We start from the raw sequence: 15,472 nt of genomic DNA, 5'->3' as shown, positions 1-15,472 counted from the left end.
ATCATAGCTTCTCACCAAATGAAGTGATATTGAGCACACAGTAATTGATCTTTAGAAAATGCCTGCTAAATTGAATCAGTCAGGTAGCTGAATACTTGCTTCTGCAGTATGTCTATTAAAAAAAGAAAGGCGCCTGTTTCTCAAAAGCTTTATCAACTCTGCAGAAAGCTTACTGCAATATAAACAATCATTCCCTTAAAATACATATAATAATTGGAAGGCTACATGTGGGAATCCATGTTATGTACAGTGGAAAATGAAAAGAAAAAGGAGCTGGGCTCGGTGGCTCAGTCTGTAATCCCAGTGCTTTGGGAGGCCAAGGTGAGTGGATTGCCTGAGCCTGCGGTTTCGAGACTTGCCCGGGCAACTTGGCGAGACCTCATCTCTACAATAAATAAAAAATTAGCCAGGTGTGGTAGCGCGCGCTTGTAGTTCCAGTTACTTGGAAGGCTGAGGCAGAAGGATTGCCAGAGCCCAGCAAGTCAGGAGTGCCACCGCACTCCAGTCTAGGCAACGGAGTGAGACTCCAACTCAAAAAAAAAAGAAAAAGGAGTTGCTCTTCCCAAGGCTACCCAAAGAAACTTTCTTTTAATGTTTTTCCTTTCTTTTAATTTTAGTCTCAACCTAATCAATTCTTCAAGTAGCTGCCAGAATGATCTTCCTAAAATAAAACCTAAATCTGACATTGTTAATGAGTCTAGGACTAAGATCCTGGACTCTCAACGTCTACAGTCTCCAGTCCAAACACCTTCACAAGCAAGTCATGCCCCTTGCACACTTCATCAATTTAGCTTCAATTCTTGTCATCAAATATGTATTAAGTACTTATCATGTGTGAGACATTCCGTTCTAGCCACTGGGGAAACAGTGATAAAAAAGACAAAGTCCCTGCTCTTACAGAGTTTACATTCTAGTATGAAGAGACAAATAATAAACAGGCAAGCAAAAACAATAAACAGATGGTGTACTTTGGAGAAAAATAAAGTAAGAAAGAGGGCACAGGCGTATTGGGCTAGAGGAACAGAACTTCTATACTCTACAGGGTGGTCAGGGAGAGTTACATTTTATTAGACCCCTTCAGAAATTAAGGTAACAAGCCATGTGTATCTGGATGGAAGAGCACCCCCAAAGGAAACACAAATGCAAGGCCCGGAGGTAAAAAATACATTCAGCTCATTCTAAGGCACTAGGAACACTGAGGCCTCAGAGGCCTGTGTGATTGGATTGGAATAAGTGTGGAGCAGAGTAGAAGGAGATGAAGTGAGAAAGGTAGCAGCGGGGAAAGAGCAGGGTCTGCAGAAATCCTGTACAGTTTACAGCCACTACAGGGACTTTGGCTTCCACACTCCACTGTTTTGAGCAGACAAGTGGTGTGGCCAGACTTGGGTTTTAAACTGATCACTTGGCAAGGCAAAAGCAAAAGTAGGTAGACCTGCTATTGTAATAATTCACCTGAAAGATGACAATGGCTTGGCGTGGTGGTACTCTAATGTCAACTGAATCCTGAAAACTACCTTGTGCTGGTTAATTTCCAGTTACACCTACTATTCTTTCTTAGAAAGCCTTTCTTCTTGTTACTCATCTGGCTAAGTTCGTATACAATCTTTAATATGTAGTTCAAGCATTTCCTCCTCCCTAGAGGTTTCTGATTCACCCAAATGGGGGGAGGGGGGATATCACTCCCTCCAACTGTCCTCCTCAATCTAATACTTAACTCTGTTGTGGTACTTATAATCTATTACAGTTATGTCTTGTCTTTATAGAATATGAACTCTTCGGTAATTGTCCAAATCGAATTCATCTTTGTATCCCCAGCGACTGCCTTAAAAGCGCTCAGTAAGTACTTGCTAAATAAACAAAACATGTTACAACCTAGTAGAACACAAGTAACTGCAAACTTTTGTTACTTTTAAAAAGTTGTAACTGAAATTATATGGTTATACAGGAAAAGCACAGCAGGGGGGGCCAAAGGCGACACAAGGAAGGAAAGACAGGAGATCAGTGAGAAGGACACCACAAGCTTCAGAGGGACTTACACTAAGGCTTGGGACTACAACACAGGCAGAGGAACACAGATTAGAGTACCCATCCTCAAGATAATCCAAGGCAGGATCAGCAGAACCGAGCAGTGAGCACAAGGAGCAGGAGATGATGGCTAGACTTCAATCCTAGGGAACTGTATGCTAATGGGGAGAGGCAGGAAAGGACAGGAAAGGAGAAAAGATCCATTCTAGAAGTCCAATAAGATTATCCTGATAGATACTAATTAGATTTTATCTTTTAATATTTGAAGCTCATTCCAACTGCATTCTAAAAGATCTTTGATAGTTTTTTACAGAGTGCTTTTGTTAATTCAGTTTCCAAATTAATACATGCACACTGATGGCAAATCAAACAGGTACAGCAGAGTTTATGATGAAAAGCAGCAGTCTCCTAACCCTTCCCTCCATCAGTCCGCTGGAGAGTGACCTTCTTTTCCTTGTTTTTTATAAGGCAGAGAGGTTCCAGAGCTGAGGGCTGCCATCTGGGGCTACTGACTCCTCTGACCTCCCACTAAGGCCAATGAAGGAAAGGGTCAAGGAGTTAACTGTATGGCAAACTTTGTTTTCTTCAAACATTTTGATCAACTTCTTTAGAGTCAAACACTCACAGCTTTTTCTTTTGTTTTTCCTTTTTTAATACTGGGATAAAGGGGCATTAGTAGTACCTGGCTATTGTCGTTAGGAAGGAGTTGGAAAGGATCTGGCAATGCCAGGTAATTATCCCCTATATAAACACCGTATCCCTCTGTTTTCTGCCACTTCCTCACTTTTGCTCAGAGATCTCTTGAAGGTTCCTGCTGGACAGATGGGTTGCCACACCACTAGAAGTTTCCTTGTATTGGGCTAGCTTCAGTTTTCCTTCACTGCTTAAGTCCAGGAGTTTGAGACTAGTCTAGGCAACGTAGCGAAACTTCGTCTCTACAAAAAAATAAAAAAATTAGCAGGGCATGGTGACACATGCCTGGAGTCCCAGCAATTCTAATTGGATGGATGAGGTGGGAGGAACACTTCAGCCCAGGAGTTTGAGGCTGCGGTGAGCCCGGGTGACAGGGTGAGACCCCTGATTCAAAAAAATACGATTTCAACCATAAGCAAACTCTAGAATTACAAGTTCCATTATGGATTTGAGAAAGGTTAGTTAAATATAAACTTCCACATTTATTTAAAATAATCCTTTAACAACACAAAGATTTATTAAAAGCAAATTATAGCTGGGCGCGGTGGCTTAAACCTGTAATTCCAGCACTTTGGGAGGTCAAGGTGAGAGAACTGCCTGAGACCAGGGGTTCAAGACCAGCCTGGGCAACTTGGTGAGATCTTGTCTCTACAATAAATCAAAGAATTAGCCAGGTGTGGCGGCATGTGCCTGTGGTTCCAGCTACTTGGAAGGCTGAGGCTGAAGGATCGCCTGAGCCCAGCAGGTAGAGGCTGTGATGCCTGTGAGTGTGCCACTGCACTTCAGTCTGGGCAACAGTGAGTCGAAAAAAAAAAAAAGCCAATTGGAGAAGATTAAAAGGAAAAGAAAAAGTGTTTACTACAATTCTTCCAACTGCCTCTGTACTTGGCGTTAATAAACTAGGAGCATTTAGATTATGGGAAGCAGTCACTCAGAGAAGTATCAGAACTAAATGTATGCTGTAAGTCATAATCCAAGTACCATCTACAAGAACACCCAGAACTACATAGTATTCTAAATCCTCACAAACACAAATGATGTGCAAGGGCCTAACCACTCTCAGAAACAAAAGAAAAATCAAGTATTTACAGTTAGAATGCCTAGTTCTTCACCTCCCTTCTTTCTTACGAATGGAACAGTGGCCAAGATCAGAATGCAGTCTAAAGGGAAGGAAGCAATTTCTGTTACCTGTTGATCTCTAACAAATGGATCATGGACTCTGATCCTTTAGCCAGGAATGGCAATGAAATATAAACCAGTGATTGCAACACTTTATCCTCCATCACTATGAGACAAACCTAGAGAAGAAATTAGGGTACTATATTAAAGCAGCCATCAAAAAAGTGATGATAAATAGGCTGTTATTACCTGTCTTGAAGAAAGAATATTCAACTTAGGAAAGGTGGTATGCAAAAAATGGAAATATGGGTATCAGAAAGCAGCTACAGAGCACCAAAAAGAAGCCATCTATACTTTAATGGTTGCTTAGTAACAGCAACATTCCCAGATTTCACTTCACATTGCCTCTGAAAGTCAAGGCAATTCAAAAAGCATACAAAACATCTTGAAGCATACTTAAAAAAATAAAAGGGTTTATCTATTTCTTCTCTCCATTTACAATCTTCCTAACCTGGCACTTCATTATTATTATCAAATCAACTAGACTATCCAGTTTCATTCAAGAATAATTTTCCAGCAAAAAATGGCAGCCTAAGAATTTAACTTTTTATTCACTTTAAGATTTTTCCCTTTCAGAAATGAGGAGCATAAGGGTCTGGTACTTTAGCCTCTATGGACTAAACATCTTTAGTTAAAGGTTTAAATTTCCTAAAAAGGGTGCTCTGACAGTAGAAGGAACACCAGACTGATTATGAGAAAATGTGTTCTAGGTTCAAATCTGCCATTACATTGCTATATAACCTTGGACAACTCACTTCCTCTCTGGACCTAGCTCCTAATTTGTAAGACAAAGTTCACTTTAGTTCTAGGAATCTGTAATTCTGTGATAAAAGGGCCTTATCCAAGGGACAGGACATAGTAAGCAAAAAATAAAATAAAACAAAATAAAATAAAAAGAAGAAGAAGAAGAAACAACATCAGGTATTACCATGAAATTAAGTATTTTCTTCTGTAACAGAGAGCAAGATAAATGGCATCTGTTCTCTCGCCCAAAATAACTAAGAGCTAGTCTAGAGAGACAATACTTTTGGCTTCTCTCTTATCCTGCACAACTGCTCCCCATATGAAATACTAAGTCATCCAATTCTAAAATTTACATGCTAAGACAAAATTTCAGGAAACTAAAGTCAAGTTGATCAGGTCTGTACTTATCGTACTTATGCCAAAGGAACCTGAGGCTATAAGAAAAAATTTGATGTTTCTCAAAGTTTTGGTCAAAGGTGAGTTTTAGAGATTTGGCAGGGGAAGGTAGGAGATATATATATATAAAGGAAATTAAATATTAAGGCCTCTATTCTTTTATTATACTTAATGTAATACCTATCATCAAAAAAAGGAATGGAGGAAGCACACTGGGCACAGTGGAGTATGTCTACAGTCCCAATTACTCAGGAGGCTAAGGGGGGAGGAATGCTTGAGCCCAGGAATTTGAGTCCAGCCTGGTAACAGAGTGAGACACCGTGTCCAAAAATAAAAGAATAATAATAATAAGAGGTAGGGATAAAAACAGCATAAACTTTAGAAAGAGAAACAGGGGCCAAATCCTGTTCTATCATGTATTATTTGTATGACTTTGAACAAATCACATAACCTCTCAATGTCTCAAGTTTTTCATTTGTAAAATAAAAAAGGAGGATCACTAGCTAACAGGATACTTATAAGAATTAATTGAGATTCTTTGCTTGGGTTTAAAAAAAGTAGTAGAGATAAAAAATACTGCTATTATCATGATGAAAGAAGAAAAAGGGGGAAGAGTAATATAGTCCAAAATATAAGTACTAACAGCTGAGTTATCTTCTTTAAGTTTTCCATGTTCTTTTCAAACAAAGTCATATCAATACAAACATTAAGAGAGGAAAATCACATTCTTCTTACTAAAGGCTTTATACAAAATATAGGCTAAGTGAAATCAAGCAGAGCAAAATACATACATTTCATGTTTCTCAAAAATGTTCCCTAATTCCTCAAGAGAGAAAATTTTGAAGCATATATAGCAGTCTTGCCTTATCCACAGGAGATACATTCCAAGAACCCTACTAGATACCTGAAACCACAGATAGTACTGAACCCTATGCATACTATTTTTTCTATACATAAATACCTATGATAAAGTTTACTGCATAAAGTAGGCACAGTAGGAGATTAGTAACAATAACTAATAATAAAATAAGACAATTATTACAATACACTGTAATAAAAGTTATAATGAATGTGATATCTCTCAAAATACTGCACCTTAATATTTTTGAACGGGAAATGCGGAAGGGGAAATTAGATGGGGGACTGCTATGCTTGATGACCTTTTGGTCACAGTTGCTATGCTAGTCAAGTGACCGTTTTAACTGAAGTTAAGAAAGCTCTAGACAGTGCCATCCACATTCTTTAGGTTCACAGCACCTTTCAATTGAAAGTTGTAGACAATCTGACTGCACCATATATAGCAAGACTGAAACAGACTAAATACTGCTTACTGAGGTTTCCCAAGGTTCTGTGAAATTTTGGAGCAGTGATCACCCTTTTCACAGTCCAAAGTGCCCCTATCTTCTGTGCTGTTTAATTGAGCAAATTACACTTTGAATTTTCTCCGTCCCTATTCTGCTAGAATTGCAAGAGTAGGTAATACATAGGAAAAAGGATGTTTCCCCTTTTCCACAATAGAACACAAATGATACTGAACTACAACATAGAAACTCTATTTTTCCTGTGTTCTTGCCTAGGTATTCCTACTAATGAACCATTTTTACCTTTAACTGTTTCAGTCCTAGACTCTCTCAAGCACCTTACCATTAAAGTCACTCAATACTAAAGAATTTGATTCTAGATTCATATAATGTCTTGCAAAAATCATATAAATATACCCACACAAAACAATAATGCTATAGCCTTTCTTCTCACCCTTTCCTCTTCTGCCAAACTTTCCAACTAATTTTTTCCTCACATGATCTTATAATAGCACTTTACTAACATCATATGTATGTAATTTACCATACTCCACTTTGTATTATAATTACTTATACATCTTATGCATTCTTCCCTAATACTCTTTGAAATTACTGTTTAACGATTTTTACTCATTAAGAATATATTCAACGAGACCCCGCTAAATTTTCATCCAAAAATACAAGGGTAGACCAAAAAAAAAAAAAAAACAAGCCGGAATTAATTTTTGGAGGACGGGCCCCTTGTAGTACAGGTTTTCTCTGCTAGAGAAATGTTCTAGGAACCCATCAGTATCAGTGCACCAGCTAGCTTTGTAGTGAGAGGCTGAGTTCGGCTTCAGTGAATTTTCTTTTGAGATTCTTTCAACATGTTTGCCCATTTCATAATGGGTGATTTACAAGTGTACCTCCCTACACCGTGCTCAGTGTTCAGCGGTTTTTACACAGCATAACCCCATGCCCCACCCTAATCACTGGATCTCACAGGATGAAAAAAGTCCTCAAAGGGAAACATTTTGCTAATGTGAAAGAGGTGAAACAAAAAATAGCAGAGGCACTAAAAGGCATCTAAATCAATGAGTTCAAAAACTGTTCTGAGCAGTGGAAAGTGTCTCAATAGGTGTATTACATCAAATGAAGAGCACTTTAAGAGTGACTGAAGTTTAAACGTATAAGAATAAATACACAATTTTTAAATAAATTAATTCTGTTTTTTGGGGGGTCCCTCCTCTCTTCTGCTCCCAATCAGGATGGAGTAAGAAGTATTTGATTTATCTTGCTGCCTCAAAGAACTAAAAAACAGGAAAAAAAAAATACATGAAACAACAGCACTCAAGACATCGTCAAGTAGGCAAGGGAGGACAATGATAATCGTGAGACAGGAAACAAGCAAGCTGAGCTTTACAACTTCCCCACCTTACTGTGTTGAAAAAGTTTCCAGCCTATGGCAGAGAGGGAGGCACACATAGTCTGGTGAGCTTCAAGAATTGAGGAGCTAGAGTTATGAGTCTGGGGAAGCCACAATAGCTAGAGTTCACAGAGAACAGTACCAGAGAAGAGAAGGTTGCACAGAGACAGCTCTAAAGATCTCAAAGACTCAGTTGAGCAATGACTGCCATGGCTATGTGTGAAACTACCTGAAGCTGGGGAATGAAACATCTGAATGAAAAAAGGGAATAGTGCTAGGAACTCACACAGTGCCAAGAATACAGCCTGTTCTTAACAGTCAGAATAGAAAATCTAATGACTTAAGGAGCATTGGTTAGAGTACTAAAAAGAGTATCATCTCAGTAGCAGGGAAAAATTAACCAGAGACTAAACACAGCTCTGATCCTGTCTAACAAAACTTAAAAATAAACCCGAAAGGGTCAACCTATTTCAAAGAAACTTAGCTGTGCTGTAGACAAACTTCAAGAATATATAAAATTTAGCTGGGAATGGTAGCTTGTGCCTATGGTTGCAGTTACTTGGAAGGATCGCCAGAGTCCAGCAGGTTGAGACTGCAGTGGCTGGGAGCATGCCACTGCACTCCAGTCTGGGCGACAGTGAGACTTCAACTCAAAACAAAACAAAACAAAACAAAAAAAATTATCCAGCATCCAATAAGGTAAATTCACATTGCCTGGTATCCAATAAAAAATTACCAACATGCAAAGGAGCAGGAAAATACTATCTATAATGCTGAGGAAAATAAATTAATCACAACTGACCCACGACTAATACATATGTTAGGATTGGCAGACAAGGACATTTAAACATCTGTACTCCATATGTTCAAGATGTGCAAAGAAAAAAAATGAGCACGTTAAGAAGAGACATGAGAGCTATAAAAAAGATCCAGATCAGAGTTCTAGAGATAAAATCTATAATGTCTAAGATTAACACACACACACACAGTACTGGATTAATGGCAGATTAAACGCTGCAGAAAAAAAGGTCAGTACACTTGATGACACCGCACAGAAACTTTCCAAAGGGAAACACATGAAGAGAAAAACAAGACTTAAAAACCAATGAAGAATAAGCCTAGAAATGACACGTAATGGTTACAGTCTGCTATATATTTGGGCTGACCAAGCTTTTCAAAAGTAGAATGTAAAGAATCAAACTCTTTGTCAACCAGAGTGGAAGGCAAAGGAGAGAGAAAGATGGCTATATTCAACATACCACATTTGCTAAAATCTCATTGTCACCTTTCTACTTTTCTGTCTTTGTTATGCCCTTCTTCCTCCTCCCAGGAGGCAAAAGCTCCTATGCCATTTACCTTCATGCTATCTTCTGGATATGCACAGCCTTTCACCAAGGTTGTTTTTTTGTGTGTCCCCAGATAGCTGTTTATTCCAAAATTCCTATCTACTTATAATTAATATTTTTATTTAGTAACTAGACATAAATGATAAATTATTCATGTAAATTGTTGCAATTAGTCCAGGACAGTCAGTAAAAATTCTAGAAGTCCTATGTTTTCCACATACAATTCAAGGAATAATTCAAGGAAGTAGAAAATGCAAAAACAACAAAATAGTCAAGGCAGCATTCAGTAGAGACTCCAAATATTTGCGGATTTTTTGAGTTGGGGTCTCACTGTGTTGCCCAGATTAGAATGCAGTGGCAAGATCCTGGCTCACTGCAGTCTTGACCTCCTGGGCTCAGGCAATTCTTCTGCCTCTGTCTCCCAAATAGCTGGGATTACAGGTGTGTGCAGCTGGACTACAGGCATGTGCCACTACACATGGTTAATTTAAAAAAATTTTTTTTGTAGAGACGAGGTCTTCCTATGCTTCCTAGGCTGGTCTCAAACTCCTGGGCTCAAGCAATCCTCTCACCTCGACCTCCCAAAGTGCTGGGATTACAAGCATGAGCCACTGTATCCATGCCAAATATTTGGTTTTTATGTAAAAGAGATCAAACCACTCTATGACTCCAGATGACAGAACTACAAAGAGTGAGATGTCAATAAGAAAAACAGATTTTACATCATCATAAGGAAAATTTTCTAGTTTGGGCCAACAATGGAACTATTTATCTTACAAGGCTCGTGGTTTAATGAGAGAGCATGTAAATTTGGAACCAAATAGATCTCAAGTTTGAAATTTACCTCCATCTGTACCTAGAGTCACCAGGCTGCTTGATCTCAAGATCTCAAAAGACTCATGCAAAAATAGGCAAAAATTACTTACCTCAAAAGGTGACTGGTAAGTGATACGTAATATGATTATAATACTATATTTGTAAATGTGATATGAAAACAAAATTAAGTGATGCAAAGTAGGTATGCAAAAGTGAAGTTATTTCAATAGCAGTCATTATTAGTGGTGATTAAGAACAGGAATGCCGGAGCCATATTCCTTGGGTTTCCTCATTTCTACAATATGGACATTAATAGTACTGCTGCATAAGTACACAAAGTTACTGAAAAGAATAAATAAATATATGTAAGGCATTTATGATAGTGTTTAATACATGGTATACACTCTACAATTACTCTTATGTAATATTATTAAATAATGTGAACATTATGAAATATAATAATGTAATTATTTTATTTTAATATTTTGTTTTGTGATATTATAATAATGAATTCATTTTATTCATCAGTGTATTCCATTACTGCAAGTGTTTCATCAAGGTCCTGAACAAGTCATAGACGGAAATTTCAGAAGTGAATCATAGTTTCAACTAAATTAATTCATTTACATATTCAACAAATATTTACTGAATATCCAATACTTATAAGAGGCATTAGATACAGTGGTTAAGAGTATTGAGTCCCAAGCCAATCTGCGTGGGTATTAGTCCCTACATATCTTAGTAGCTCTGTGGACTTGGGCAAATTACCCCACCATTATATGCCTAGTGTCCTCTTTTGTACAATGGGGACAATACAGGGTTTTTGAAAGGATTCAGTGAGTTAATGTAAGTAAAGTACTTAGAACAGTATCTGACATTAATACATCATAAATATATGTAAGAATTAGCTATTTTATGATATGTGCCAAGCACTGTTTGAGACATTGGGAATATAACTGATTGCTGACAAGGTCCCTGACCTCATAGAGCTTATGTCAGGGGTGAAGGGAGAGACAGACAATAAACAAACCAAGCATATAACAAGCAAGGATGCTCACTAAAATCAGTTACAAGTAAAGATAAAGCAGGATGAGGGTATAAGGAGTGATGAGGGAGTGCTAGTTTGGATAGGAAGGTCCAAGGAGAGGTCTCCCCTAAGGAGTAACAGTTGAATTGAGCAAGCTGGGTGGATATCTATGGGAAGAGCATTTCAGGCAGAAGGAAAGACCCTGAGCAGAAGGGACTAAAGTGTGTTAGGGAACAGCAAAGAGGCCAGTGTCACTGGAGTGAAATATGGAAAGAAAAGGGCAGAAGGAAATGGGGCGAGAGAGACAGCTAGGTTCCTGATCATGCAGGGTCTTAGAGACCTTTGGAAGGCCACAGGATTTTATTTAGAGTCCAGAGGGAAACAACTGTAAGGTTTAAGGACAGGAGTGTATCATAAGGAAAATACAATCAGACTTGTATTTTAAATGATTCACTCTGGCATTGACCTCTAATGAATTATTTGATTCCAAGGCTTCCTGAATTTGACTGCCTGAAAGAGGTTGAGCACTGGAGCCCAATAATAAAAGTGCTACAATCACAACAGCAACATATTTGCTGAGGGATATTCCATTTGTGCTTTGGTGGGTTTCATATACAGAATATTGGGAAGAAATGTTCAACAAAGACTTGACAGTGGTTTTAGAATGTTAGGGGAAAAAGTGAGAAATTATGATTTCAGAAGGGAACACTTGTGATACCAATAATGTCAGACTCCAGAGAGGAATGGTAGACGAGAAGGAGACTGGGGTTGGTAAAGGTGGCTGGATTATCAGTATGGCTGGTTCCTAGAAACAATCTGTGTGGACATTACATACAGATGTCCAAGAAACAACCCAAGATAAGGAATTAAATGATGAGAAGTTAAAATTTGTGTAATCCACAAAAAGTTAAAAGAGATGAAATTGTTCACACATCACAATCTGCACAGATATAAGTTTAGAATTTTCCAGGGAAGACCAGAACCTGAAGAACAAAACCAGGAATTTGCTTATGCTCTCTCACCCAGAGGGATGAGGAATGTCATTATCTTTCAACATGGAGATGTCCTTTGTAGCAATAAGAATTTAAGTAGTAGGTTGTCAAACACTAATACCCAGACTCAATTGCAAAACTAAGGAAAATGAGAAAGGAAAAAATAATGGAATGAAGAGGTAAAAAATAAAGCGAAAAAGTGTGTGTGGTTTGGGGATGACTGAGAAGGAAAAACCATTTAATAAATCAAAACTGCAGAATCCATCACAGCTCCATTTATGAAATTTTAGGTGGCTTTGCAGGAGAGCTGAGAAAACTTTAGAATAGCAACTTTTCAAGAGTCTTGGCTTTGGCTTTTGGTTATAACTTAAGATATAGAGCAGTGTAGAAGAATTCAGAAAGAAACCAAATCTCTGGAAAAAGTGAGGTTTTTTTTGTTGTTGTTCATTGAAAAGGAACATAAATTTAGTCTCCAACCCACAATCCCCGCCTATTCCCACCCCCACCCCCCTACTTTCCCCAATCCTGCACAGCCCATAGAAAGTAGAAAGAATGCCAAAACACACATTGTGGGCTGCAGCTCCTGGAGGAAGGGTGGATGAGGCTCAGTGGCAAGGGAGTGGGACTGGCAGGCAACGAATGGAATCACTTGAAAGCAATGTCACAAAATGGAGACTAAATAGTCTGAGGACTCCCAGAATTCACAGAAAATGGAATATAGTAGCAATAAAATATTGCAATAGATTCCCTACTCCAACTCTTTTCAAAAAACAACAAACAAAAACGGAAAGAACAGGAAAAAAAGGAAACAAAGCGAAACATACCTGCTCTCTTATCTGTCTTCAACTAAAGCACAAAATACCCTCCCTTTTCTCCTCTCCCAACCACCTAGGAACAGCTCAGGTGAAAGACTTCAGCCTTCCAGTCACAAAGAGGGGAGATAGCAGACAATAGAACTGGTGATTCATTACAAAAGAATACACTCCACAGCGCCTGCTGCCACATGGACTCACGGCACTATTTAAAGGAACAGCAGCCCCCTTTCCGACCTCCCTTACTCCTAACACCTTCCCTCCTCTTGGTCCTGATGGAAAACAGATTTTGAAGAAAATGCCAGCGAAGCACTGAGCTGTCCAAGAAAGGGAGGGCTTTGTGTTCTACAGAAACTGGCAGTCTTATACCACAGTAGAGTACAAAAATTTTCTTTCACATCCATACTGTAAAATCCTTTCCTCTCTGCCTAGTACACTTTCCCTTTCAACAATAAATAATATAACTGAGTTTCAGTCTGGTTAAACACTTTTAAAAACGAATTATTGTTGAGATCATTTGCAATTTTGTTTTTTGAATTTTATACATAAGAATGATTTCTTTTATTCTACAATGCTATTTTCATAGATGTGAAAAGATGCAATAATTTGGTTCACATGCTCAAAAATAAGACCCCAGTGAAACACTCCTACAACGTATACACGAAAAGATAAGGTTATTTTTAAAAATGTCACATGAGAATGTCTACTATATTAAAATTTTGTGATTAAATTGCCAAGCACTGATTACTTACTAAAAGTGACAGAGCAGTTTGATAATTAAAACAAAAACTGGCCTTACGAAACGAAAGCATATATAATAATAGAGCATACACATTGTGCAAATGCTGATGTGGATCTAATATTGTAAATGAAAATGTCAGCTACTGAAAGCCATTCCTCCACCAACTGAGTAACGGAAATTAGGGACTATAGAAAAGGTATGAGCAGAAGATGCAAAGACTCTAGGTGGCAAAACAGTGAAAACATATCCCTATATCTCTCTTAATATACCAGGTAAGATGTAAAATATTATAATTAAGCATTTAACTTTGATAACCCAGCCTTAACCAGTACAGACACTTTATAGTGAAAAAGTTTATGCTACAGATCATTATCAAATGTTGGGATTGGATGTCTGGCTAAACACACACACACACACACACACACACACACACACACACACACACACACCACAACAAAACCACAGGATAAATTTGGTTCAGTTGGCTACTTTTCTCCCTAGATTATTAACAGCTATGTACATTAACAGTGAAATGTGTATAAGAAAACAAATATGCTGGAATATTGAAAATTCACAAACTTGAAATGCCATCATTTTCCATCGTGTAATTTCATGATGGGCAAAAACTAGTTCTTTCCTTCAGCATTTAACACATCCTGATAAAACATGATGGTGTTAGCTTATCTACTGGCATTCCTAAGCACCCCCAAATCCCTTTTTCCAGTAATCATTTATTTCTTCTACTTCATTCCTAAAATTAAGTTTCCTTAAAGACTGATTATTATGACTACAAAATTAAGTGTGCATAAGTATGTGCATTCTAACTTATGTTCACACATACTGTGCTTAACAGCAGCTTCTCTGGAAACTAAGGGGGAATGCTCCAAGAGGCCACAAAAATTCATTATAAAAATTCCTAGTTTAGATAATCCTTTTGCTGATTTAAAAATACATATAATGAAAAGTCATTATATGTACATATAATGAAAATACATATAATGAAAAGTTATTGAAAGGCTTTCTCAGTAATACCTGAGAAAGAAGAGCGCTATTACCCTCTAATACAGCCAGTTAATAAAACTTGAATGAGGGCTCCAACGTTAAGCAAGTACCATTTCCAAGCAACAAAAAGAATCCAGAAATAGGTTTTGTTCATTTATGGAAATTAAAAAAAAATTAAGTAATATTCCAAAAGAACTAATTAGACTGATGATATAAATAAGTGGAAGAGAAATATTTCAAAGGTTTCTCCACTTTCTAAAAGAGGGTGGGGCTTCTTGATAATTTCTAAACTTGGATCTAATGAAAAATTACTTTGGAAAGACATATTTTTTGAAACTGCCCTTTCCTATGGGTCACAATGGGAAAATCTCCCTACAGGTTTCTCTCCTTCCAAACAGCACTGCGGGGCATTATATAACATTTAACGGAACAGGATTCCAGCTCCCAAAATGATGCCTCTATCCTGATAGCTAGCTGCCCCTCTCGCCCTCCGGTGGTGACTTGGCGAAGAAGAGAAGAGAGAATACAAAAAAGGGCAACCTCCTTAAAAGGAAAGCATTGTCCAGTAATGAAATTTCCCTACAGTGCATAGAAGGCTGGAGCAAAACGGATCCTAAGTCTGAGACTAAACGGCTTGTATGTTCTATAATGCAAATGATTTCTCATTGATAAATCACAGCCTCGTCAATTCCTCTCAACCTAGACATAAAGAAAAAAGGGTAAAGGAATATACAGGAGGATGCCAATAAGAAAAATTGCCCCGCCAGGGAGAACTGTGAAAGAGCATTCACCTTTCCATTTGTCAGGAATGACTTGCTAAAATGCAGATTAGATATTGCCTGGCATGACCAAAAAGAGGCAAGGAGAAAAATGCAGAAAGAGGCAAAGTGGGGAGAGAAGGAGGGAGAGAAGGAGAGAGGGAGAGAGTGAGGGAGAGAGGAGAAGGGAGAGAGTGGAAGAGGAGGAAAGAGGGAGCGAGGAGAAGGGGGAGG

General features: G+C 38.1%; 1 protein-coding gene across 10 annotated transcripts in view; it reads right to left on the bottom strand.

Moving 5' to 3' along the window:
• The window catches only part of RBFOX2 (RNA binding protein, fox-1 homolog 2), a 221,432-nt gene that overhangs the window by 77,332 nt on the left and 128,628 nt on the right, over positions 1-15,472 (bottom strand). The window lies entirely within an intron of this gene.

The sequence above is a fragment of the Carlito syrichta genome, unplaced genomic scaffold, assembly GCF_000164805.1.
Source record: "Carlito syrichta isolate Samal-C Ts95f unplaced genomic scaffold, Tarsius_syrichta-2.0.1 Scaffold303123, whole genome shotgun sequence".
NCBI lineage: Eukaryota > Metazoa > Chordata > Mammalia > Primates > Tarsiidae > Carlito > Carlito syrichta.
This window is presented reverse-complemented; position numbering and strand designations above follow the sequence as displayed.